General features: G+C 37.3%; 1 protein-coding gene across 1 annotated transcript in view; it reads left to right on the plus strand.

The window, feature by feature from the left end:
• Nucleotides 1-25,005, plus strand: part of GRXCR1 (glutaredoxin and cysteine rich domain containing 1) — a 136,736-nt gene that overhangs the window by 99,080 nt on the left and 12,651 nt on the right. The gene's annotated exons all lie outside the window — the stretch shown is intronic.

Below are 25,005 nucleotides of genomic sequence, written 5' to 3' on the forward strand. Positions count from 1 at the left end.
CCCAGTTATATATTTTTTAAGATCCATTTAAAAATTGAGTTCCAAATTCTTTCTCTGTCATGTATCACTCCCTGTTCTTTGAGAAGGCAGGTAATTTGATGTGTATTATACATGTGAAGGCATGCAAAACATATTTCCAGGTTACTCATGTTCCTTTCAAAGGAGTTTTACATGAATGCTTTCTATCAATTTAAGGAAAAAAATTCATTTGCAGCTGTATTTACAAGTGTTTTTTATTAAAATAGAAATGAGTATTATATTTTATCAAAAGCTTTTTCTATACCTGTTGATATAATCATATGATTTTTGTTGCTTTTATTATTGATATAATCAATTATGTTACTGGTTTTCCTCCTGTTAAACCATCCCTGCAATCCTGGTATAAATCCCACTTGGTCATAATCTGTAATATTTGTAATATATTGTTGTAGTGTTTTATCTAGTATTTTATTTGGGATTTTTGCATCCATATTCATCAATTAAATTGGTCTAAAATTTTCTTTCTCTGTTTTTAATCTTTCTGGTTTACATATCAATATCATATTTGTTTCATAAAAGGAGTTTGGTAGGATCCTTTCTTTGTTTGTTATCCGAAACAATTTAATTATTATTGGAATTAGTTGATCTTTAAATGTTTGATAGAATTCACTTTTAAATCTGTCTGGTCTTGGCACTTTTTTAGGAGGCTCATTTATGGCTTTCTCAATTTCTTTTTCTAAAATAAGTCTATTTAAATATTTCCTTTTCCACTAATCTAAGCAATTTATATTTTTGTAAATATTCTTCCATTTCACTTAAATTGTTAAATTTATTGGCATAAAATTGGGCAAAATAACTTCTTATGATTGCTTTAATTTCATTTTCATGAGTAGTATATTCACCCTTTCATTTTTAACTCTAGTCATTTGGTTTTATCTCTCTTTTTAAATCAAATTAACCAATGGTTTATTTATTTTATTGGTTTTTTTCAGAAACCAACTCCTAGTTTTCTTTATTATTTCAATTTGTATTATTTCAATACTTAATTTTATTAATTCACCTTTATTTTTTAGGATTTCCAATTTAGTGTTTAATTGGGGATTTTTAGTTTGTTTTTTATTTTTTAAATTGCATGTCAATTCATTGATCTGTTCTGTCTCTCTTTTATTGATGTACACAATTAGAGATACAAAAGTTCCCCTAAGTACTGATTTGGATGCATCCCACAAATTTTGGAATGCTGTCTCATTGTTGTCATCTCCTTTAATAAAATTATTTGTTGTTTTTATGATCTATCCTTTATACCACACATTTCTTAAGATTAAATTATTTAGTTTCCAAATAATTTTCAATATATACTTCTACAGATATTTATTGAATAAAATTTTTATTGCATTATGATCTGAAAGTGACTTAATATTTCTGATTTTCTGCATTTATTTGTGAGGTTTTCATTCCCTATTACATGGTAATTTTTGACGAAGATGTCATGTAGACCTGAGGACAAAAGTATACTTCTTTATGTTCCCATTTAGTTTCCTATAGATGTCTATCTAACTTTTCTAAAATTCTATTCATCTCCTTAACTTCTATCTCATTTATATATTATGGTTATATTTAACTAGTGTGGTAAAATATGAAAGTTTTTAACAGTCGGTTAGGATAACTGAAAGACGCCAGTTTTTCAAGGACCACCCTTTTGGGGAGGAGATGAACAGTCCGCCTGCTGCGCATGTCAGACTGCCTGCCGGGTTATCTTTTTATCTCACTCAGTTGAACTCACCTGTGGCCTAGCACAATCACTGGCTGTCTCGGAACCATGAGATATGGTATGATAACCTTTCCATAACATTTTCAGGTGTCATGAACACATACTAAATTTGACTTTGATCCAGACACATGGTGGTAAAAAGTGTTACTGATTGCAAAATGCTATGCTAAGGTTTAGTAAAAAAAAAAATACAGCAATTCAAACAGTTAAAGAAGAAATCCAGCTTTCCAGACCAGAGTCCAGAGTCCAGAATCCAGACCAGAGTCCAGAATCCAGTTTTCCAGACCAGAATCCAGTTTCCTCCTGATGACATCTTACCACTTCAAGAAGACAAGAGAACTCAGAGACTTTATATGAACTGTTTTGCTTTATTAGCTTTTACTATCTCCTTTCTGTTATATACTATCTGTAACATGTACTCTCTGCAGAGGCTCTCCCTTTGCAAGACTAATGTCAAAGCGTTGGTTCATGAGGAAAGAAAAAAAATCGCCCCTCTGGACAAAACTTTCCTCTCTTCCTTTTCTGTATTGTTGTTCGCATATTATTAGTCAGCAAAAGTTATTATATTCTTTTTACTGTTCCATCAAGGAAACATTCCATTTCTTGAGGAAGCAAAGGGGGGAAATGTGGTAAAATATGAAAGTTTTTAACAGTCGGTTAGGATAACTGAAAGACGCCAGTTTTTCAAGGACCACCTTTTTGGGGAGGAGATGAACAGTCCGCCTGCTGCGCATGTCAGACTGCCTGCCAGGTACAGTCTGCCTGCTGCGCATGTCAGACTGCCTGCCGGGTTTTTTGACTTCCGGGGTGGAGAGAACGAGAGTAGGCCTTTTTGCCTGCTTGGCGGGACTCCTGGCGGCGCGGCACAGACGGTCTCCCTCACTCCAAAGGTGGCCTTTTTGGTTTGGTGAGTTTTTATAAGGAATATAGACTAAGCCTAGATTTAAGACGATTTGTACTGTATTTCTATTTTCCTATCCTTCTAATCAACAACACCTTATATACAATAAAGGCTCTATCTAGAAAACCAGAAGCTTCTTCCATTTACTCGTCTGGGAGATAAATTAAGGGAAAAGTTAAGTAGGGGAGATTTATGATCTAATATCCAATTTTAAATCTCACACTAGCATGGAGAGGAGAAATTTGAGGTCCCCACTAGCATAGCTTTACTGTCTTTTTACTCCTGAAATTAATTTAACCTTTCCTTAAAGTATTTTGATATTATATCATTTGGTGCATATATATTTAATACTGATATTACTTCATTTTCTAAAATGCCTTTTGGCACTATACTATTTCCCTGCTTATCCTTTTTAATTGAGTCTATTTTTGCTTTTATTTTGTCTGAGATTATGATTGCTATCCATGCTTTTTTTTTTTACCTTAGCTGAAGCTTAATAGATTCTGTTCCAATCCTTTATTTCTTTTTCTTTTTCTTTCTTTTTTTTTTTTTTGCAGGGCAATGGGGGTTAAGTGACTTGCCCAGGGTCACACAGCTAGTAACTGTCAAGTGTCTGAGGCCGGATTTGAATTTAGGTACTCCTGAATCCAGGGCCATAGCTTTATCCACTGCACCACCTAGATGCACCCCCCCCCCCAATCCTTTATTTCAACCCTTGTGTGTGTCTCTTTATTTCAAGTGTGTTTCTTATAAACAAAATATTTTTGGATTCCGGTTTCTTATCCATTCTGCTATCAGCTTCCATTTCATGGGTGAGTTCATCCCATTACCTTTCACAGTTATGATTACTAATTGTGCATTTCTCTCCATCCTATTTTCTTCTGTTTATCCTTCTCTCTCTTTTTATCCTGCCCCTCCTCTAAAGTCTGTTTTGCTTCTGACTACTGCCTTCTTTTAGCTGCCTTCCCTTTTACCACCCCCCTTTCTCTTATCACTTTCCCTTCCTACTTCCCTGTTGCACAAGATAGATTTCTATTATCAATTGATTATGTATGTATATTTGCGCTCTTTGTACCCATTTAGAAGTGAGTGAAATTCAAGCATTGAATGTCTCCTCACTATTTTCCCTTCCACCATAAAAACTCTTGCTTGTACTCTGGGATTTGGCAAACAGTATCTGGTCCTCTATTCCCTGCTAACACAGGAGTCCCATCTAATCTCTTTCTGGCCGGTTTTCAGGCCTCCTTACCCTCTATGACTTGAGATCTCCTGAAGCTGCTGCTGCTGCTGCTTCTGTTATCACCATCTAGTCTGACCACTGGTGTTTCATCCAAGTGGACTCCAAAAGAGTCTCCACCTTCATGGAATGGATCTTTCATTCCAGCCTACTGTTGAGAAAATTTTTAAGTCCAACGAAAAAAAGAAACAGCAAAGTCTCCAAGCCATAGAAAGCTAGGTTTATTGAGAGAGGGATCCTGTCTCACGATAAAGCCGGTCAGTCAGGGGTAGGACCTGAAAGATCCCGAGCCTATGGACTCAGTGGTTTTTAGACCCACTTATGGCTTAAACAAACTCTTCGCAAATATACAAAAGATTAAAAGTGCTCATATACTAAAAAATACAGAGTGTACACATTTTTTCTTGCCCCAAGTTACACTTGTCACTACAAGTTCTCTTGACTTTCTCTCGACCTCTTTCCATCTCCAGTGCTGATTGGTCCCACACTGTCCTGCACCCATTAAGTTTTGACCTCATATGTGTTTGTGACAATGACCTATAGGTTCATTTAGCACAGTTGATATTGGTAATTTTTTCTCTGGAGTTGATTGGCTCCTTCAGTTTAGAAGATGCTATTTTCAGTACCTTGTGGTTAAACAAAGATCAAGGGACATCAGTTATAATTATCAAGAAACATTTACTTATAAAGTTGATACATGAGAACATATTACTGCATTGGCTTGTCACTAAAGAATATTAAGAGTGCATTAAGAACAAGTTACATACTTTCTAAGAGACTACATGAGTAAATCACCATTTGTAGTTTATTATCACTTATATCTAAGCACTAGGGAGAATCTCACTCACACTACTAAGTTGACTTGGTCTGGAAGAATGTCTTATTTCACCTTTATTTTGACTCTGCCACTCCAGAGTTCAATTTGAGACTTTATTTTAAAGTTGGTGGGAGGGGAATGTTGGGAGATCTTAGATGAGTGCATCCTCTACTTCATCATCTTGGCTCTGTCGATGGAAGTTCTATTCAGGTCTTTTTAACTTCCATGTTTAGCTAACTTGGTCCCCTCTGGATTTCGTTAGGTCATCTGAGAAGTTAATGATAGATCCAAAGGAATTACCCCCTTGACTAATGGTTCAGATTTAAGATTCTGTGCAAGTTCCTGACTGTTTATAAGTATAATGAAATGTGTTAATTTGAATCATTAAGCTATAGATAATTTGGGTTTTAGGTATTATAGAAGTGTTAAGTCATCCCAAGTATTTGGCAATAAGTTACCAAGGTCATAAATCCATCAATTGGTTTAAAAATACTTCCATATTAGGGAGAACTAAAATGATGGACTAAGGTGAAAGAAACCAATTTCCTTCCCTGCCAATTTAAATGTAAATGGCTAAGTCACTTTATGTTTAATTTTGGGCTAAATGTATTTGTATATGATCAAATTTTTCCTATTTTAAAATGGAAAGTCCTTTGGATCAGGTTTTTAGATCTAAGAAAAGTTATTAAACAAAAGTTAACCTATAAGTCTATGACTAGGGGAAAGTTAATAGAAACTTTTAATGAGCACCTAGTCTTACCAGAATTTGAAATCAGTTAAATCACAAAGGGAAGCTGTGGTTAGTATGGAAATTATTATAGTATATAGGAATGTAGAAGCATCTTATTATTTTAGCCACCAGAGGGCTCCTAGAATCCTGAAGTAATATAATATTGACCTATAAATTCCACTGAAGTCTGAAAATCCAAAAAATATTTTTCAGTTAAATTAAAGTAAAATGTGTGGGTTGTGGAGCCATAAATTGGTGATTGTATTAGATTACATATATAAGATCCTATATTTTATAGAGTTCTATATTTGTGATTTTTAACATTTTAAAAGAAAAAAATTAAAAATAATGTGAATAACATTTTAAGCTATAATATTCATTAGTGGTCATTTACATTTGTAGGTATGTAAGGTAAAGCCACATTCAAAGTATGCACATAATATATCAAATTAAGGAAATAACTTCTTCAACTGTAGCATCTAGAATGCTTCTAACATAACAGGCTTGCTGTTTCTGGGAAATGATTGTGAAGATACATATTCCCAAGAGGGATTTTTTAGTAGTAAGAGTGGGGGGAAATGGTATTGTTAGAGTTAAAATGGCATAGATTGAAAGATAGTTTATTCCATAGATTCTTGGCTCATTCAGACTTGGGAGTGTGGAAATTTATTTTGATTTGGGGACCCTACCTTTGGGCTGAGATTAGAAAGCCTTAGGCCCTCAGGGTCTCTTCTGTGTGGGAGGTACTGGTGCCCCTCCCCCTCTGCTTCAGCTGAACCAAAAAGCCCCGTGGGCTGTATGAGATGCCAGGCCAGACAGCTGGGGGGAAAAAGCCCCCAGCTCCCTCCAACCTGAGTGGATCTATCCCAGAGATCCCGGGCTCATCCAGGTCAGCCTCTGCCATAGCCCATGCAGAGGTCCCTGAGCACACAGCAGGGGGCACGGCCCCTGGAGCCCTGGGTGTGGTACTCATGAGACACCTGAGCATCCCCTCCTCCCAGCCGCAGCCCTGGCTGGTGGATTAGGTTGGTCTGTGGGGGCGCAAAAAGCCCCAAGATTTGAGTGGAGAGAAGAAATATATGTGTGTGTGTGTGTATATATATATATATATATATATATATATAAAAAATAGGGGTGATTTTATATATATACATACATATACATATACATATATATACATATACATACATACATATATATACACATATGTATGTGTGTGTGTATATATATATATAAATATATATATATATATATATATATATATATATATATATATATATATATATATATATACACACACACACACACACCTGGGAGTTAGAACAGAGGAAGAGGGGCCAGCGGACAAGATTAAGGGGGTTGACGAGATTAAGAGAGCAGAAAGGCTGGAGCACTAAGAGATGGGGGAAGGAGAAAAAGCTAAGAGCAAGAAAGGATGGAGGCCGATATGGAGAAAGGGGGATGAGGAGATGAACAGAATAGAAAAGGACACTGGAGCACTAGGAGAATGGAAAGAGAGGTTGGTGAGAGAGAAACAGGGGTTCAGCAGTGGCAGTACAAAGAGGAAAGTTAGAAGAAAGAAGCTGAGCAGTGAAAGTGGAACATACCCTACGGCAAGAGGCAGCAAAGGCTCTTGTTGTATTAAAAAAATTCCAGACGCAAAAGGTGGGAAGAGACCACAGGAGCAGTCATGTTGTATTCCCTGTATTCATAATTTTAAATTGTATCTCATAAATAAACTCTGCTTTGATTATTTAGTTAAGAGGCTTCTTAATCTTTAGTTTATCAATTTTGGGAGTGGAGCAGTGTGGTGGAACTTTATAAATGGCCCACATTAAATTAATGGCAGTCAGACAGCCAGTTAGTCAAAAGTCCCAGATTGAGTACCCCAGTCAGATTATTCCCCCAAATTAGGCAAGCAAGTCAAAATATTTCTACAGGAGGCTCTTTATTTTGAAATGTTTGGAAAATCAACCTAGACATACCAATTTCTATGCCATTTCTCATCCCATTTTCAGTCTTAAAAGTGCCACTTTATTGCTACATTAGGTTTTTCTTCTTCTCTGGATTGACCTGGATGCTTTCTGGTCCATTCTAGTATTAGGACAGAGCTAAGAGGTGGGGTACAACATAAGAAAACCCCTAGACCTAGTTTAGTTCAGAGTATTATCAAATCATCTAGGATCAGATGGGACCTTTTATAGGGAAGAGGGTTCCAAACTGGACTATATCTTTCCAGAGTTTTCTAGTGCTAGAGAGTAAACCCTTGCATGTACCTGCCTTACATACAATTAATCTATGTGTTAAGCTCTTGATGACACCTTATTATTTACTTTTTTAAAAGTAAGTTTTATTTTATTATCAAGATCTCCCTTCCACCCCACCCTACCCCCTATGTTATTGAGAAAACTTTCAAAGTAAAATCCCTGTTCTAAACATACACAGTCAGACAAAACAGATTCCCTCATCCTCATTCTCTCTCCCCTTCTCCCTTTTCCCTCTCCTTCTCCCTCTTCCTCTCTTTATTTTTTCTCTCTCCCCATAGACACAGACACACACATAGATATCCATACTTATACATACATACACACATATATGATGTTCAATCATCACTCTGAGTTTATCTGTCCTCTATGCAGAAGTGGCCAACATGATTCACAATGAGTTCTCTGGAATTGTGATTGTCAAATTATCTGGGATATTCCAATAATACTAAATGCATGAAATACCTCCCTGGGTCTTTGGGCTCAACTCAAACCCAATAAAGTTCCATAACCTATTGTATTTAAGAAAAAACAACCATAAAAATAGTACTTGGGAATAAAGTTGGGTTAGTGATATTTCTTACTTTTTCCCCTCTAAGAAAACTTAAACATGTACAAAAGAGTCAAAGTCACCAAATTATATGTGACTTAGAGGCAGCAGGAGCTGACTGTAAGACCTCTCTTTTGTCCCTTCATCCACTCTTTAAGATAGTAGGCCAAGGCTTTTGTCAACAGCCAGGATTCCAATCTTCTGTGCCAAGCCAAGTCGAAGTTCCACTTGACAAATTTCTAAGCCTCTTTTTAGCCTCCCTTCTCTATAGGTGACACTTATGGAGTAAAATCACTTGAAAGCTGGAAAGGCTGATGTCTATTATCTGAGGATCAGCCTAGCCATAATCTGAGAGGCTCATCATCAGAAAGCTATTCCCTATTACAGTAGCTTTGTCAGGCAAAAGACAGGGAGAATCAGTATGAGATCCAGAAGTGGGAGCAATAGAAAATCTGACACAGGAGACAGAGAAAAATTCTTTGGTATAATGAAGCAGATTAGGATCTTCCAGAAACCATGTAGAGAAAAGTAGCAAAAAGGAGTCGTGGTTTAAGGAGAGGTGTATTTTGATAGGGTCAGCCACATTTCCATGCTAAGTGCAACAGCAAAGTTAGTGTCCCCAATATGCATTAACGTAGGAGGTAAAGATGATACACACATCCTATGATGAAATAGTTATACTTAGAGACAGATACTAGGCACAAGGGTGGTGGTTGTTGTTTGTCCTTCCTTCTCAAAGAGGACCATGACATTGGGAGGTGATATCATAACTTGCAATGAATTGGATTTAAATGAGGCAGGGCTATGCAAAGTCACCAGCCTCACTCTCTCCCCTGAAGCCATCTGGGTCCAGTGGCAAGATACACATCAGGATGACTGGAGATGGCCCTGAATGTTTGAGGCAATTGGGGTTAAATGACTTTCCCAGGGTCATATAGCTAGTATCTGAGATTAGATTTGAACTTAGGTCTTCCTGACTCCAGGACCAGTGCTTTATCCACTGTGCCACCTAGTTGCCCCTTGCACAAAAGTAGTGATGGTTTAGCCAGCCAGTAACTAGAGGCATTTGCTTCCATTCTCTTCCAGTACCACTAATTGGTAGATTGACACTAATTCTAGGAACAAGAATATGCATAAACACATGTGTGACAAAACCCACTGCATATACATGTAAACACAATTACATATATAATATATACACAAACACATACAGTGCATATGTGTGTATATGCACAAACATATATACATAGATGTATGTCCACATACACACATACATACATGAATGCATACATACACACAATCATTCATTCATTTATTCATACATACATACATACATATGTACATACATACATCTTCCTAACCCTCCTTTATGTGTTATTTCCCCTGTTTGAAGATAAACTCCTTGAAGGGAGGGATTGTTTTCTTATGTTTAAATACCCAGTGTTTAGTGCCTAGCACATAGTAATCACTTAAATGCTTTTGCATTAATTCATTCACATTATAAGAGTATTGCCTGACATAGATTGTCTTGTTAGCATCTCAATAAATTTTGAAGAAGGGAGAACAAGTGTATAGTCCCATAGTAGTAGACTTGGCAAATTAGGACAAGTTCACAATTCAAGGGAAGCTCCCACCTTCAAAAGTCTTATGGTTTGAGTCTTATTTCTTTTTGTATTTGTGTTGGTGTAATTCCTTGGGATTCCTCCATTAGTTCTTGGAAGTCTAAGAGATTTATCCTGGTTTTCTCTATTTAGTGAAGAAACAGAATGGTTTTGGTTATAATAGGCTTACAGTCTGTGGAGAGACCTATTCTTAGGTACACTTTAATTTAACTTGAACCACACTTCCCCCAGGGTAAAAGACTTCAAAAGTTTTAGGCAGCCTGGGCAGTCCAGTTGCAGAAACAGCCAACCTGCTATGAAAGAAGCATTTTCAACTTTACCACTCCACTACACAAGTTCTTTTGCTAATCTGGCCTTTCCTTTTCTTACCTGTTAATACCACAGCAGAAGCATTTTTTTTGTCTTGTTAAAGGATAATAGAGGCACTCCAAGGTCTTAACCTAGCTATCCAAGATCACAAACTGATCTTACTTTAGATGAATGGCGGTCATAGGATTTGCCAGTCAGTGTGTACTCTGGTTATGTAAGAGGTTTTCCACTTAATGTCCGTAATAAAGAAGTACTAAGTCAGGTAATCAGTCTCTGATAGCTACCAGGTGGTAAGTTAATTGGCCACAGTAATTATGACACCTGGAGAGGTTGTGGCAGGCATCAGTGGATAGAGTGCTAACAAGGTTGACATTATGAATTTTTCAGAATATCCGAGTAACAAATTATATCTCTGTTGTCATCTTAGGAAAATCTTTAGGCTTGTCTAGATGTAGCATAGAATTACAGGACTCTCTGTAAGTTGATATTCATTAAGTACAGGATAATAGTGAAGCCTCTTCACACTTGAAACAGATGAGTTAAATTCAAGAATTGTATGTTTTTTGGCCTCTAGTTGATGATATTTGAGTCTAAAATAATGGTGCAGCTTCACATATTCCTGAATGTTTGGTTATGGATTTGAACAGTAAGAAGTAGGTTCCAGGATAGGAATTATCAAAAGAAATGTTGTTTAGATAGTGCAGTCATAATGAAATAAATGGATGTTGGAGGGAATGTGGGAAAGGTGGGATGCTAATGCATTGTAAGTGGAGTTGTGAACTGATCCAATCATTCTGGAGAGCAATTTGGAACTATGCCCAAAAGACTATAGAACTGTGCTTATCTTTCATCCAGCAATATCACTGCTAGGTTTTTATTGCAAAGACATCCCCCCAAAAGAGAAAAAGACATATTTGTACAAAAATATTTATAGCAGTTCTTTTTGTGGTGGCTAAGGATTGGAAAGTAAAGGAATGCCCATCAATTGGGGAATGGCTAAACAAGCTATGGTATCTGATAGTGATGGAATATCATTGTGCTAAAAGAAATGACAAGCAGGATGATTTCAGAAAGGCCTGGAAAGACTTGTATGAATTGATGTATAGTGAAGTGAGCAGAACCAGAAGAATGTTGTGCACAGTGACAGCAATAATGTTTGATGAATTGTGAATGACAACTATTCTCAGCAATACAATGATCCAAGACAAGCTCAAAGGACTAATGATAAAGCATACTATCCACCTCCAAAGAAAAAACTGATATTGATTGAATACAGACTCAAGCATTTTTTTTACCTTCTTTCATTTTTTCTTTTATTCAAGTTTTCTTGTACAAAATGACTAATATGGTAATGTTTTATATAATTGAACATGTATAACCCATATCTGATTGCTTACTGCCTCAGGAGGGGTCAGGGGAGGTAGGGAAGGAGGGATAAAATTTGGAGGTCAAGACTATAAATAAAAATATTTATTATTAGAGAAAGAATCAAATAGAAACACATGTAGACCACACATTGACTTAGAAAACCACAAATTAATTTTATGTATGTTGTATAGTATTTTTATTTATCTTGTTAAACATTTTCCAATTACATTTTAATCTGGTTGGGGATTGGCACCTGTGGTATACAGTAATAAATTTACTAATGTAGTGGCAAGAGCCCTGGGTTTGGAATCATATGGGTTGGGTTGATTCTTAATTTGACTGCTTTCTGTCCACCTGACCTTGGACAAAGGAATTTCATCTCTGTGAAACTCAGTTTCCTTATCTATAAAATAAGAGGAGTGATGATTTAAAAGATTACTGAGGTCCCTTGCAGCAATAAAGGTTTGATCCTGAGACAAACTGAAACATTTCTCATCTTATGTAGGAGAGGAGAGGGATGAAAACATATCTATTCAGTTCTCTAGGGTCCTATGACTTGAGCCAAACCAAAAGAAGAAATGACTTTAGGGCAACTTGGAGAGATTCTGATAGGCTCTGCTAAACTTCTCAGTGGAAAGAGAATTCTATTTGCAAGAAGATGTATGGATCTATTCTCTATTTCAGCACATTACAAAAACTTGTGCACATGAAGTTGCCACAGCATCTTCTACCCTAGAGCTGAATTTGAAATAAAAGAAAGAACTTAGAATTACAAAGGATGGGTGAGGGAGAGGGGAAGGTCATACAGTGATTGCGAAAGTATGATAGGATCAAGGGTAGGAAAATTTGAAGTTTAAGATAACCAATAGAGGACCCTAATGAATTTTCTTTTCAACATGTTGCATTTGAACTGCTGAGAGATTCAGGTGGGAGATTGTTAAGAGGCAGTTGGCAATGCAAGATTGGCATTATGGAGTTATCTGTGTAGAGAAGATGATGGAAGACATAGGAGTTGAGATGAGAGAGGGAAAGAGTAGACGTATAAAAGAGAAGAGGACACAGGACAAAGACTTTGGATAATCTACATTTAGGAGATGCCTGATGATCTAATGAGGGAGACCGAAAAAAACCAGTAGGTTAGGAGCAGTCAGCAGGAAGACCAAGAGATAGCAGTGTCATGGAATCTGTGACAATATGTATTCAGGATTAAAGAGTGTGATCAACTGTATCAAAAACTACAAAGTGATCGAGTAGACAGAGGACTGAGAAAAGGATTTTGTATGTAGAAGTTAAGAAATTATTGGTAGCTTTGGAGTGAGGCGTTTCAGTAGAGGGATGTGCAGCCATATGGCAAAAGGAATGAAATCTGAGTTATATATATATATATATATATATTTTTTTTTTGGGTAAGGCAATTGGGGTTAAGTGACTTGCCCAGGGTCACACAGCTAGCACGTGTTAAGTGTCTCAGGCCGGATTCGAACCCAGGTACTCCTGAATCCAGGACTGGTGCTTTATCCACTGCGCCACCTAGCTGCCCCATCTGAGTTATATTTGAGGAAGTGTTGGTGACAACTTTTCTAGGCATCCGAAAGGAATTTGAAATTCAAGCCAATAACTTGAGGGAAACTCAGAATCAAATTGTTGTTTGTTTTCTTTCTTTTTCTTTTTCTTCCTTTTTTTTTTTTTTTTTTGGTCAGGTCACTGAGGGTTAAGTGACTTGCTCAGCGTCACAAAGCTAGTAAGTGTCAAATGTCTGAGGCCAGATTTGAACTCAGGTCTTCTTGAATCCAGGGCCGGTGCTTTATCCACTGAGCCACCTAGCTGCCCCCTCAAAAGGTTTTTTTTAAAGGATAAAGGATGCCTGGGCATGTTTTGTGGAAGGAGGGAAGGAACTATGAGATACAGAGAAATTAAAGATGAGGAGGAATGGAGTATCAAAGAGGCAAGTTCCTGGAAGAGATAGGAAAAATTGATCTAGTATACTAGTAGAGCTGCTTGCCTTTTCAAGGTGGAGGGAACACCCCTTTCTCAGATACTCTTAACAGAGAACAAGTACAAGTTAATATGTTTTGGAACAAATGATATGGGGAATCTTATAGAATCAATCAGAGAATAGTCGAAGGATTGCCATCTATCCTTGAGGTACTTGTTGCGATTAGATAGTATGAATTTATAGTGGACCCAGTCCTAATGGACATGATTATATGCCTTTTTCAGCAGTCTGGGAATAGGAATAGAGGAGGCTAGTGAGAATATCATAGGCTTAAGCCATCACTAGTTGTGAGTGGTGATGGTACCAACTGTAGGATTAAAACTCTAAAGGAAGGAGAATGTGGCCAGAGCAGTGATGATTGACTGAAAGAAGAGGGGTGGAGGGACTAGAAATCACGAGGATGATGAATAATAAATTAAGAAAGAGTAAGGCAGAAGCAGAGATGGAAAAACAGTAGGTTATGATCAGAGAAGAAAATTTCAGAATTCAGGATCATTGAGGAAGCCCATTCTTGTCAGTATGCAAGGTATGAAGAAGGTAGGAGTCATAAGAATGGAGGAGAGCGATGAACTAGGAGGTCAAGGGAGACTCCTTCTTGGTTGAAGTGTTCAAATGCAAGGAATATTGAAGAGGAGATTTGTGTTTAGACAAATGTGGACAAGATGGTTTTTGGAGTACTTTTACTAGCTGATATTACATACTTCTATGATGGTATAACATATTCTGTAATCCATTGATTTTCCTTTAAGTAGAAGTTTAGTTCCAAGTCAGTAATCCTGCCTTATACATTGCAATGAAAGGCAATTCAGGTATCTAGCTATCAGCCTCACAGAAATTCAAAGGCTCTAGTCCTTTAAGACAATAGCCTCTACTTCAGGACAATGTTACTGTCTTTGATCACTATGAATGTTTTATTTTTTTTTTAATTTTATTTTTGGTGGGGCAATGGGGGGTTAAGTGACTTGCCCAGGGTCACACAGCTAGTAAGTGTCAAGTGTCTGAGGCTGGATTTGAACTCAGGTACTCCTGAATACAGGGCCAGCGCTTTAACCACTGTGCCATCTAGCTGCTCCCACTATGAGTGTTTTCCACTTGAGTACCTAAACTAATATTGAGCCCATATGGTATCTTAAAGACTCTACATGCCTTGCCACCTTTGATTCTGTGCCATCATCATTGCTAATTTCCAGGAAAATAGTAGCAGGTTGGCTCTAGTAGTAATGACCTCAGACAATTCCTAACCAAGCCAACGAGGCCAACAACATTTTGACAAAAGGTTTCCTTCACATGCTGGGAACATCATAGAACTTTGATTTTTGTGCTTTAATATCTCTATTGATGAAGAGAAACCTTTTAATGACAGTGTACTGCCAAAAAACTTCCTTATCAGGGATAGAAAAAGATAAACTTGTAGATTTAGACTTGTACAGGTCTTCAGAAACCATTTAGTACAACTCTGAGGCCCCTCTAGTGTTGGGAAACCCACCAACTCTTGGATAATTGTTAGAAAGCTTAAATCTGCATCTCTGCTGCTTCCAGGCCATTTCTCCAAATTTTGGCATCTGATTACAGGATCAACAAAAAGAATTCCACTTCTACATGGGATCAATCGAAGATGCTATGGGCATATTTGTTCTGTAAAATAAAGACAAGTGAAGGCATGCCAGGTATTTGGGTATTTGAAAAGGCTATATTGTAGAAGAGGTGAAACTTGTTCCATTAATTAGGAGAAGCATGGGAAAGTTATAGAGTGGCAGATTTTGGTTCAACATAAGGAAAAAACACACCACCCTTCCTTCCTACCAATAGATATGCCCAAAGTGGAATTAACTGTCTCAGTAAGGTAGTGAACTTCTCCTTACAAAGATCTCCATGCCAAGGCCAGGCAAACAATTGTTGGCATTGCTGTAGAAGAAATTCTGGTTAACATACAGCTTCAACTAGATGATCTCTGAGGTCACCACCTTCCAATTCCTAAAACCATGTGATTCTGTGAGTCCTGACAGATAGTACTTTGATAATGGAGACAAATATGTATTACTCTTTTAACAAATGTAAAGGATAAGGAGCAGGGAGCCACTGGTTGTCTAGAAAGGTCAACCCTTAGGGTTAGGTAAAAGCAAAAGGAGAATGAAGAGGCAAATGAACTATACATACTGGATATCAAGACCTGTTTCATCAAGGAAAGGGTGAAGGCTGGATGCCTAACTTAGGAAAAGAGACAAAAGTGAAGTCTGAGACAACTAAGACAAACTTCACAATTTCGCTTCAACTCTATTCCCATTAACTTTCCAGATACAAACTGAATGAGGAGACATTTTCATTTGGTCCTATGCAGTTGTGCATGTGTCAGCAAGCTTTTGATGTGTAGGGTATATAGTAACTGTGCTTTGCAAGATTTATGCTTTATTTTCTTAAAAATGTGATCTACTTTAATCATAAAATTTTGTTCCTAGAGGACTTATTAGTCAAGATAACACTGCATTTGAAGCTTGGCACCTCCAAGGAAAAAGTAATAGGGGGTGGTAATGAACATAAATCAGTCCTCCTGATCCTTGTTTTTGGTGACAACCAGCAAAAACACAGGTTAAATGAAACATTTATGAAGCTGGACTTAATACTTTTGAATGCAGTTGCTATAGGGGTATGTGGCCACCACAGAATCCCCAAACAATTTCAAGTAATCGATAGTTATTGCTCTGGAGAATTCCAAGGTGGCAGCAAAAGGAGTCTGTCCCAAGTCAAGGCTTAGGTCTAAACTTATTAAGAAACCAATCACATGTTCAACACACCACACTGCACTCTTGCTTATAAAGCCAATTGGAAGTAGCTTAATATAGTGAATAGAGCCCTGAATATGGGGTCAGGAAGACCTGAGTTTGGATCCTGCCTCCCTTAATAAAGTGGCCCTTGGCAAGTCATATAAATGTTCTGGGCTTCAGTTTCCCCATTTGTAAAATGGTGATAATAATAATGACAGTGCTCTCACTGAGTTGTTGTGCAGATCAAAAAGAAATTAATTTATACAAAGTACTTTTCAACCTAAGAATGCTATTTATTATAAAGGTTTGTTATTATTAGAGCACTGATGTCTGACCAAAAGGAAGTTTCCAGTTTCTGTTTTGTAAAGCAACATGGAGCACATTTGAATCCATGCTACATGATAATTTCTCTGTTCCTGAAAATACACATGATGTTCATCTCTTAGTATCCAGAGTCTTTGCCCTACTGGTATCGGGGCTGTTGAGATTTTCTCTTTCACCATTGCAATGTCTCTTAATAGCCTAACACAGTGGGAAGTTGGAGGCAAAGGAGATAGACGTCCAATGTGTTCTTAGTTAGTCTCAGAACATACTCTCAGTGGATTAGGCCAGCTCTTCAGTAATTTCAGGGTACTGGTCTCAGTTCCCCCTCAGTGCTTAGTTATTTCTATTTGGTTCAATCCAGTGCAGTGTTAAGATAATTACCCCATATTGTTCAAGGCTGTCAGTATATGGAGAAACTGACAAGGGAATTTTTTTTTTTTGGTGGGGAGTGAAATCATAGGCTTTAGTGTAATAATTTAATTACAACATACAGATGGTTTTCAAAAAGAAGATTTCAAATACATTTTAGGGGGAAATGTCTTTGTCTGATTAGTGCATTAACTTATGGCCTCTCCCTTCCCCTCCCTACTGTCAGCTTTGAAAAGGAAGATTTTAGTTTTTTAAAAATCCCTGAACATTTTCTCTCTCTTATGTCTTCCTCCCACTATTTGTGCCACCAACACAATAAAACACAGTTTGACTTAAAATAGCATCTATTTATTCCATCAGAAGTTACTCTGTGGGGAGTCTGCAGTTATCTTTCCCTAAATGAATAAAAGGTTACATTTAAGGACTGATTGTCCATAGAGCAAAGGGATGAGCTAGTCTTATTTTATACTTAACTAGATTCATCCCTTTGTTTCTGTCCTTTGGTTCCTTCTTACCTCATCTGGGCTAAGGGTTGTTGTTGTTGTTGTTGTTGTTTATTTGTTTCAGTTGTGTCCAATTCTTCGTGACCCCATTTGAGGTTTTCTTGGCAAAGATACTGGATTGGTTTGCCATTTCCTCCTCCAGCTAATTTTATAGATGCAGAACTGAGGCAAACAGGATTTAGTGACTTGCCCAGGGTTACACACCAAGTAAGTGTCAGAGGTCAGATTTGAACTTAGGTCTTCCTGACTCCAGACCCTGTACTCTATCCACTGTGCCATCTCATTCCTTAACCATAGGAGAAATTATGAGAGATTTAAAATTTTTTTTAATTCTAGACTTTTATTTTCCAAATTACATGCAAAAGCAAATTTTTACATCAATAAAAAAAAAAAAAACTTTGTGTTCCAACTTCTTTTCCTCCCTGCCCTCCCACCCCCACCCCAAGGACTCAAACAATTCAACATAAATTATACATGAGCAGTCATGGCAAACAATTCTACCTTATTTAGGTTGTGAGTGGAAACAGATAAAAACAAAACTTCAGATTAAGGAATTGTCACCAAAAAAATGTGTTTCTGTCTGTTTTCAGATACCATCAGTTCTTTCTCTGTAGATGTACTGCAATTTTCTTAGATTCTTCAGAGGTATATTGGATCATTGCCTTGCTGCAAATAACCACATGACTCCCAGCAGATCGTCTTACACTAATGTTGTTATTTTGTATACAGTACATTTCTCTCCACTTCAGATCATGTGGGTCTTTCCAGGTTTTTCTGATAGCATCCTGTTCATCACAATTTCTATATAGTACCTTGAACTTGACAGAGAATTTTCTTCACAATAGCCCAACAGAGTAGGTACCATACATTTTGACCTTGCAGTCAATCAATGTAACTATTTCCCTCCATTCCATTCCCTTCCAATGATATTTATTCCATTGTCTACCTTATTTTGCCCTAATCCTCCTCATAATTGTTTTGCTACTGACTGCCCCCTCCTCTGCTCTACCCTCCCTTCATTCACACTTCTCTCCTCATCCTCTTCCCTTCCTACTTTCCTGAAGGGTTAAATAGATTACTCTTCCCTATTGGATGTGTGTTATTCCCTCCTTGAGCCCTCTCTGATGAGGTTATGGCCTTTGAGCTAATTCTGTTTTCTAAATTTTTCTTCTTCTCTCCCTCCTCAACTCTCCCTATGAAATCACCAGTTCAATATATGTCATACATGTGGTGTTATGCCAAACATCTTCACCTTCCTCTAAAGTATTTTGCTTTTTACAACTCCTTCCCCCAAACTTCCCTTCCCTCCTTCCCCTCTTCTCCCCACCCCCCATCTCCTTCTCCTCCCACTTTCCCTCAGGGCAAAAATATATTACTATACCCACTTTAGTATGTATGTTATTCCCTCTTTGAGCCAATTCTGATGATAGTGAAGTTCATTTACTCCCCTCTTCCCCTCCCCTCCATAGGCTTCTTTCTTGTTTCCTTCCTATGAGCTACTCCTCCCCATTCCACCTATCCCTTCCCTCCTCCCCCAGTCTATTCCTCCTACCTATCACCCTTATTTTAAAGATGTCATCATGGGTTAGCTAGATGGCACAGTGGACAAAGCACCAGCCCTGGGCCCAGGAGGCCCAGAGTCCAAATCTGGCCCCAAACACCAGACAACCCACCTTGTTTGCTCCATAAGGAACAAGGATATACAAAAAATAAATGCTTTACAAATACCATCCCTTTGTATTAATTTCAGACCTGTGTCCTCTGTGTGTTCCTTGCTGAAAACGTTCTTATGAGTTGGAATCATTATTTTCTCATGTATGACTTTAAACAGTTTAATCTTTTAATGTTTCTTGTGATTTCTTTTTCCTGTTTACCTTTTTATTTTCTCCAGGGTCTTGTATTCAATAGTCAAATTTTTTATTCAGTTCAGGTCTTTTCATTACAAATGCCTGAAAGTTCTCTTTTTCATTGATATTCCATTTTTTCCCCTGAAAAATTATGTTCAGTTTTGCTGGGTATGTGATTTTTGGCTGTAGTCCCAGTTCCTTTGCCCTCTGGAATATCATATTCCATGCCCTCTGGTCCTTTGATGTAGAAGCTGCTAGATCTTGCTTTATCTTTATTGGAGCTCCACAGTATTTGAATTCCTTTTTTCCAGCTGCTTGCAATATTTTCTCCTTGACCTGAGAGCTCTGGAATTTGGCTATAATATTCCTGGAGGTTTTCCTTTTGGGATCTCTTTCAGGAGGTGATCAGTTGATTCTTTCAATTTCTATTTTAGCTTCTGCTTCTAGAATATCAGGGTAATTTTCCCTCACACTCTCTTGGAGGATGGTGTCTAAGCTCTTTTTTGGTCATGGTTTTCAGGTAGTCCAGTGACTTACAAATTATCTCTCCTGGATTTATTTTCCATGTCAGCTGTTTTTCCAAGGAGATATTTCACATTGACCTCTATTTTTTTTCATTCAATTGGATTTGCTTTACTGTGTCTTGATTTCTCATAAGGTCACTAGCTTCCATTTGTTCAATCCTAATTCTTAGACAATTATTTTCATCAGACAGTTTTTTAATCTCCTTTTCTATTTGTTTTTTCAAGCTGTTGACTTTTTTCTCATGACTCTGCTGCATTGCTCTCATTTCTTTTTCCATTCTTTCTTCACTCTCTCTATATCTTCCTTCCATCTCTCCTATTTTTTTCTTCAAAGTCCCTTTTGAGAGCTTCCATGGCCTGAGACCAGTTCATATTTTTCTTGGAAGCTTTGGATGTAGGGCCCTGTGGTTGATTTCCTCATCTGGGGCTGCACCTTGATCTTCCTTGGTGCTGAAATATCTTTCTATAGTTTTGAACTTTCTTTGTTTGCTCATCTTTTAATTTATTTTAAACTCTCCACTGGGGGTGGGGTGGGGGGTAGGGGGGTGGGACTGCTTCTCAGCTCCACATCTGTTCCCAGCTCCAGAGGGTCCCAGGTGTTTTGGTTTGAGGGAGGGCTGGTTTTGCTCTCACCTGGCCTGTTCTCTGGTCTGGAGGTAACCTCTAGCCTACTTACTAAACAACCAACCAGCAAAGCTTTCTGTGGTGTGGTTCTTAGCTTTGGACAAGCCTGCGCACCCTCTCTACCTGAGCACCCTCTCCACTTGAGCCTCCTGCTACTCAGGATTTCTTCCTGGTCACCTGCTGGGGTGGAACAGCCAAATTCTTCCCCCATCCCGCTGGTACCCCTTCAGTTTCTGCCCACCCCCTGTCCAGCTGATCTGCCCTCTCACCTGACCGCATGCTCAGCTCCAGAAGATGCCAGTGCTGTAGCCGATTCAATTATGAGAGATTGAACAGTGAATTCGCATAGGTTATATCCTAGCTTCTTCCTGCCTTTGACCACAGTGATTCAGAACAAACCCAAAACTTGATAGGAAATTCTGAACATAAATTTCTAAATTTTAAATATTATTATTCAATCTCTTTGTGTTCTTCAAAAACAGAGCTTCAATTTCCTTAAACCCTTTGCAAGAACCACACCACAGAAAGCTTTGCTGGTTGTGTTTAGGTTTCAGCTAACTTTACACTTACTTTTGTGAAACTCTGGGTGAGCTTGAAGATAAGCGAAAGTTCAAAGAGTAGTAGCTAAGGACCAGGACCATATCCTTGGGTAATTTTTCTGTCCTCCTCTCAATTAATTAATTAAATGATTAATTTATTCATTCATTCATCCATTAACTCAAAAAGTGTGGAGGGCTCCTTATGAGGAAACTACTGATTTGCAAGGATGTTTCCAACTGTCTTAGAGGATTTTCTCTAGCTACTGAAACATTAAGTGATTTTCCCAGGCTCATAAATGTAGCATGTTTCAAAGGGAAGATTTGAACACAGATCACCCTAATACCAGTTTGCATTGTCATATATTGACAATGAGGAGTCACCTGATTATTATATTATAATATCATGAGTTCTTATATTAGAGAAAAATCAGGAGTAAAAATACAGTAAACAAATAAATATGTTGTACTGTATGTGCTGATATCTTGAATTTATATATTACTCTAAGTGAAGTGGCATGGTATACTGGATAGATAGCTGGACATGGATTCAGAAATATATGTATTCAAATATCATCTTAGAAAATAGGTATATGATTCTGGTCAAGCCATTTAAACTCTCTGAGCCTCAGTTATTTCATCATTGAAAAGGGGGTGATAATACCTCCAAACTCAGGTTGTTGGAAGGATTAATTAAATAATTTACATAAAGTATTTTGCTAACCTTAAGGTCATATATAACTGACCTTTTAGGTTCATTAAAAAAGATTTTTAAAAATGAATGATGAATAAAAGATATAGATAATAAATAATAATGACGAATAATAGAGATAGTAAAGAGATCAAACTTTTGAACTCTATGAATTTGTTGGGAATGCAGTAGAGGGTATTGGTATTGGTATTGGTTGGATTAGTTGTCTTCCCTACCAACTCTGATTCTGTGACTTTACAGAAAAGTTCAGTTTACCTCTGTTAAGGTAGAGTGTTTGGTAATTTATTCAGGATGATTTTTCCCCATGCCTGAGGGCAACTCTAAATGGTGGAAGAGTGATCCAGCAGGCTTCAAGTTAAGTTTTACTCCAAGAATAGAAATGGGAGGCTATGAACTTCAAGGGCAGATAAGCTATTTATCCCAGATCTTCCTAGGATCAGTTCATTAGAGCTTAAAGGTCATTAGAGGTCACCTATTACAATTCAAGACCTCAGAAGTCATCTTTTCCAAGACCTTCATTTTACACTTGAGGAATTAGAGACCCTGACTGATTAAGTGGCTTGTCTAAAGTCACACATTTACTAAGGGCCACGGATAACATTCCAACCCTGCTCCACTTACTCTAAATCCAGCATTCTTTGCACTCTTGCAGGCTGTCATGTTTAATTGTACTTTGTTTTAGTTCTGGTTTTGAAGGATTTTTCATGAAATTATAATAGAAATGAAACAGGGAACATGATTTGATTTACATGAAACTTTTTCAGAATGGATCTTCTGTAGAGACTTAAATCTTCTGATGCCTGCTTGCCTGTGATATTTTCAATGTTTCTGGATTTAAAAATGCATTTTGCCAGAATTGGGGTAGCTTAGTATGAAACATCTTTTCAAATAATTACCCTCATTTTATAAGTAACCGATAAGGTATCTTTGAGCCAATTTAATTGGAATATGATAAAGACAAGAATTTACTGATTATATTACTATAAAAGAGTAAAAATTTATAAACCCCAAAGGGAAGGTAGTTTGGTTTAGTGGTAGAGGGCTGGCCTTGGGGTCAGGAAGACTCACCTCTAACATACACTACTATTGATATTATGGGCAATCGACTGAACCCCTGGGAATTCCCAGCCTATTCTCTGACTATAAGTTATAGAGTAGCAGCAGCTCTGTTTAAGTTAAGGGAATTTCCATACAGGGACTTCCAACACTGATGAAATCACAGTACTGTACAAAAAAAAATGAACCCTATAGTTTATCTAACAATACTAGTTGACTATATGAAATAAATAGCTCTTGAATAGTGTACTTTTAAAAACTATGCAAATTTTGATGAATAGTTGAGAAATCCTGTGTAAAACAATTCTCTTAGTTATCTCAAATCAAAAGTGGCTGTGACCACTTTTGTATTTTTTGCTTTGAAAAATTTTGTCAACTTTTTATTATATATGCTTAAAGTAGACATCCATAAACATCTTGGTTAATTTTGGAAAGCTGGTACACTTAATTAGAATGTTTTGATGATGACTCTATAATTCAGCTTAAACATTCCATCAGTGACCCCTGGCTAGAATAAGATTTGACTAGGAAATATTAATTCATAAAATATGTCATAAATATATGAATATGCAATAAGCTTATTTTTGTAGCATGTAGCAAGCAACATGTGACTACACACATATACACACATAAACAAAGCCTATGTATATGTGACATGTTTATAAATGTATACTTACATGCTGTATCACATTTAGATGCAAACCTAGAGATTGTATCAGTTTATCAGTTGACAATAATTTTGTAAATTCATATAATTTGCTATACATTGGTAATACACAGAGAAAAATTTAAAGCTCTTGCCCTTGAGAAGCTCAATTTCTGTTGGCATATATGTGTGTATAATATATATATATATAAAACATACACACATATACATGCATGTATATATAACCATATACATACATGCTTATACACATGCATATATGTGGATGAATAGAATACATTTGTATGTGCGTATATGTGTGTAGTTATATAACTATATATAGTATGTATATATATATGTATATACAGGTACACATAAAATGCTATGAGAAAATAATTGTTAATAATGTTTTTTGGGGGGGTCCAGGGACCCCACTTTGGAAATTTTAGTTCAGGAATTTTAGCTAATCTTTTTCAGAGCCATCCCAAATGTACAATGGAGATAGAATCCCTTGTGTCTAGGCCAGTGAAACCATACCTATCTGAAAGTGCATTTGCCCTCCGGGGGCTGTCTTCCATTAAATCCTGATGTCATCATGTAGGATACAGCTTATTTTAATATAGACTCCCCCCAAGTCATGTCAATCAATGGCACTGAATGATGCTAACCAATTAGCTTAGATCAATGTGTGGTGACATGACTCTATCAGAAAGAGAATAAAGTCCTTGGGGACACAAGGGTCCCATTCTCTTTCTCTTGGCTCTCCTTCTTGGGACTCTTGAGCTCACCACATAGCCTCTCCTCTAATTTTGGCCAAATATGCTGGGTTTGTAATTGTTTAGGCCTGTAAACCTGTGGTGAAGAAGTTAGGGAAATGCTACTTGGTCTATTGCTTACTAATTTTGAATATACTTTAATAATAACTGTTTACTGCCAACCTGGTGCAATAGCCATTAATTTATAAGTAGCAATATACATTAGAAACCCCAGCCTAGTCCCACAATATTAAAAAAAATACAAGATTATTTGCAGGTGGAGGACCCTTGCTGCTGGGAGGATCAGGAAAGGCATTGGTCAATCAGTCAACAAGCATTTATGAAGCATCTACTATGTACTGGGCACTGTGCTAAGCATCAACATGTTGAGGCTGATGCTTGAGGCTGAGTTTTGAAGGAAATAAGGAATTTTAACTGGTGGAGATGAGGAGAGACTTCCAGTCATGGAAAGGGCAATAAACACAAACAGCTGGAGACAGAAGATGGAGTCACATGTGAGTAATAGCAAGAAGGCTAGTTTGGCTAGACCACAGACTTTGGGAAGAGAAATCCATAATAAGGCTAGGAAGGTAGAGTGGGGTCAGGTTGTGAAGGGTTTTAAAAGACAAAACAAGAATTTTATATTTTATCTTAGTAGCAATAGGGAACCATTAGAGTTTATTGCATAGGTGAGTTAAATGGTCACTTGTTTAGGACAACTACATAATTAGCTTTGTGGATGATGAATTAGAATAGAAACTTAAGGCGTGAAGACTATTGGGGACAATTGCAAGGGTCTAGTTGAG

The sequence above is a fragment of the Dromiciops gliroides genome, chromosome 6 (genome assembly GCF_019393635.1).
Source record: "Dromiciops gliroides isolate mDroGli1 chromosome 6, mDroGli1.pri, whole genome shotgun sequence".
NCBI lineage: Eukaryota > Metazoa > Chordata > Mammalia > Microbiotheria > Microbiotheriidae > Dromiciops > Dromiciops gliroides.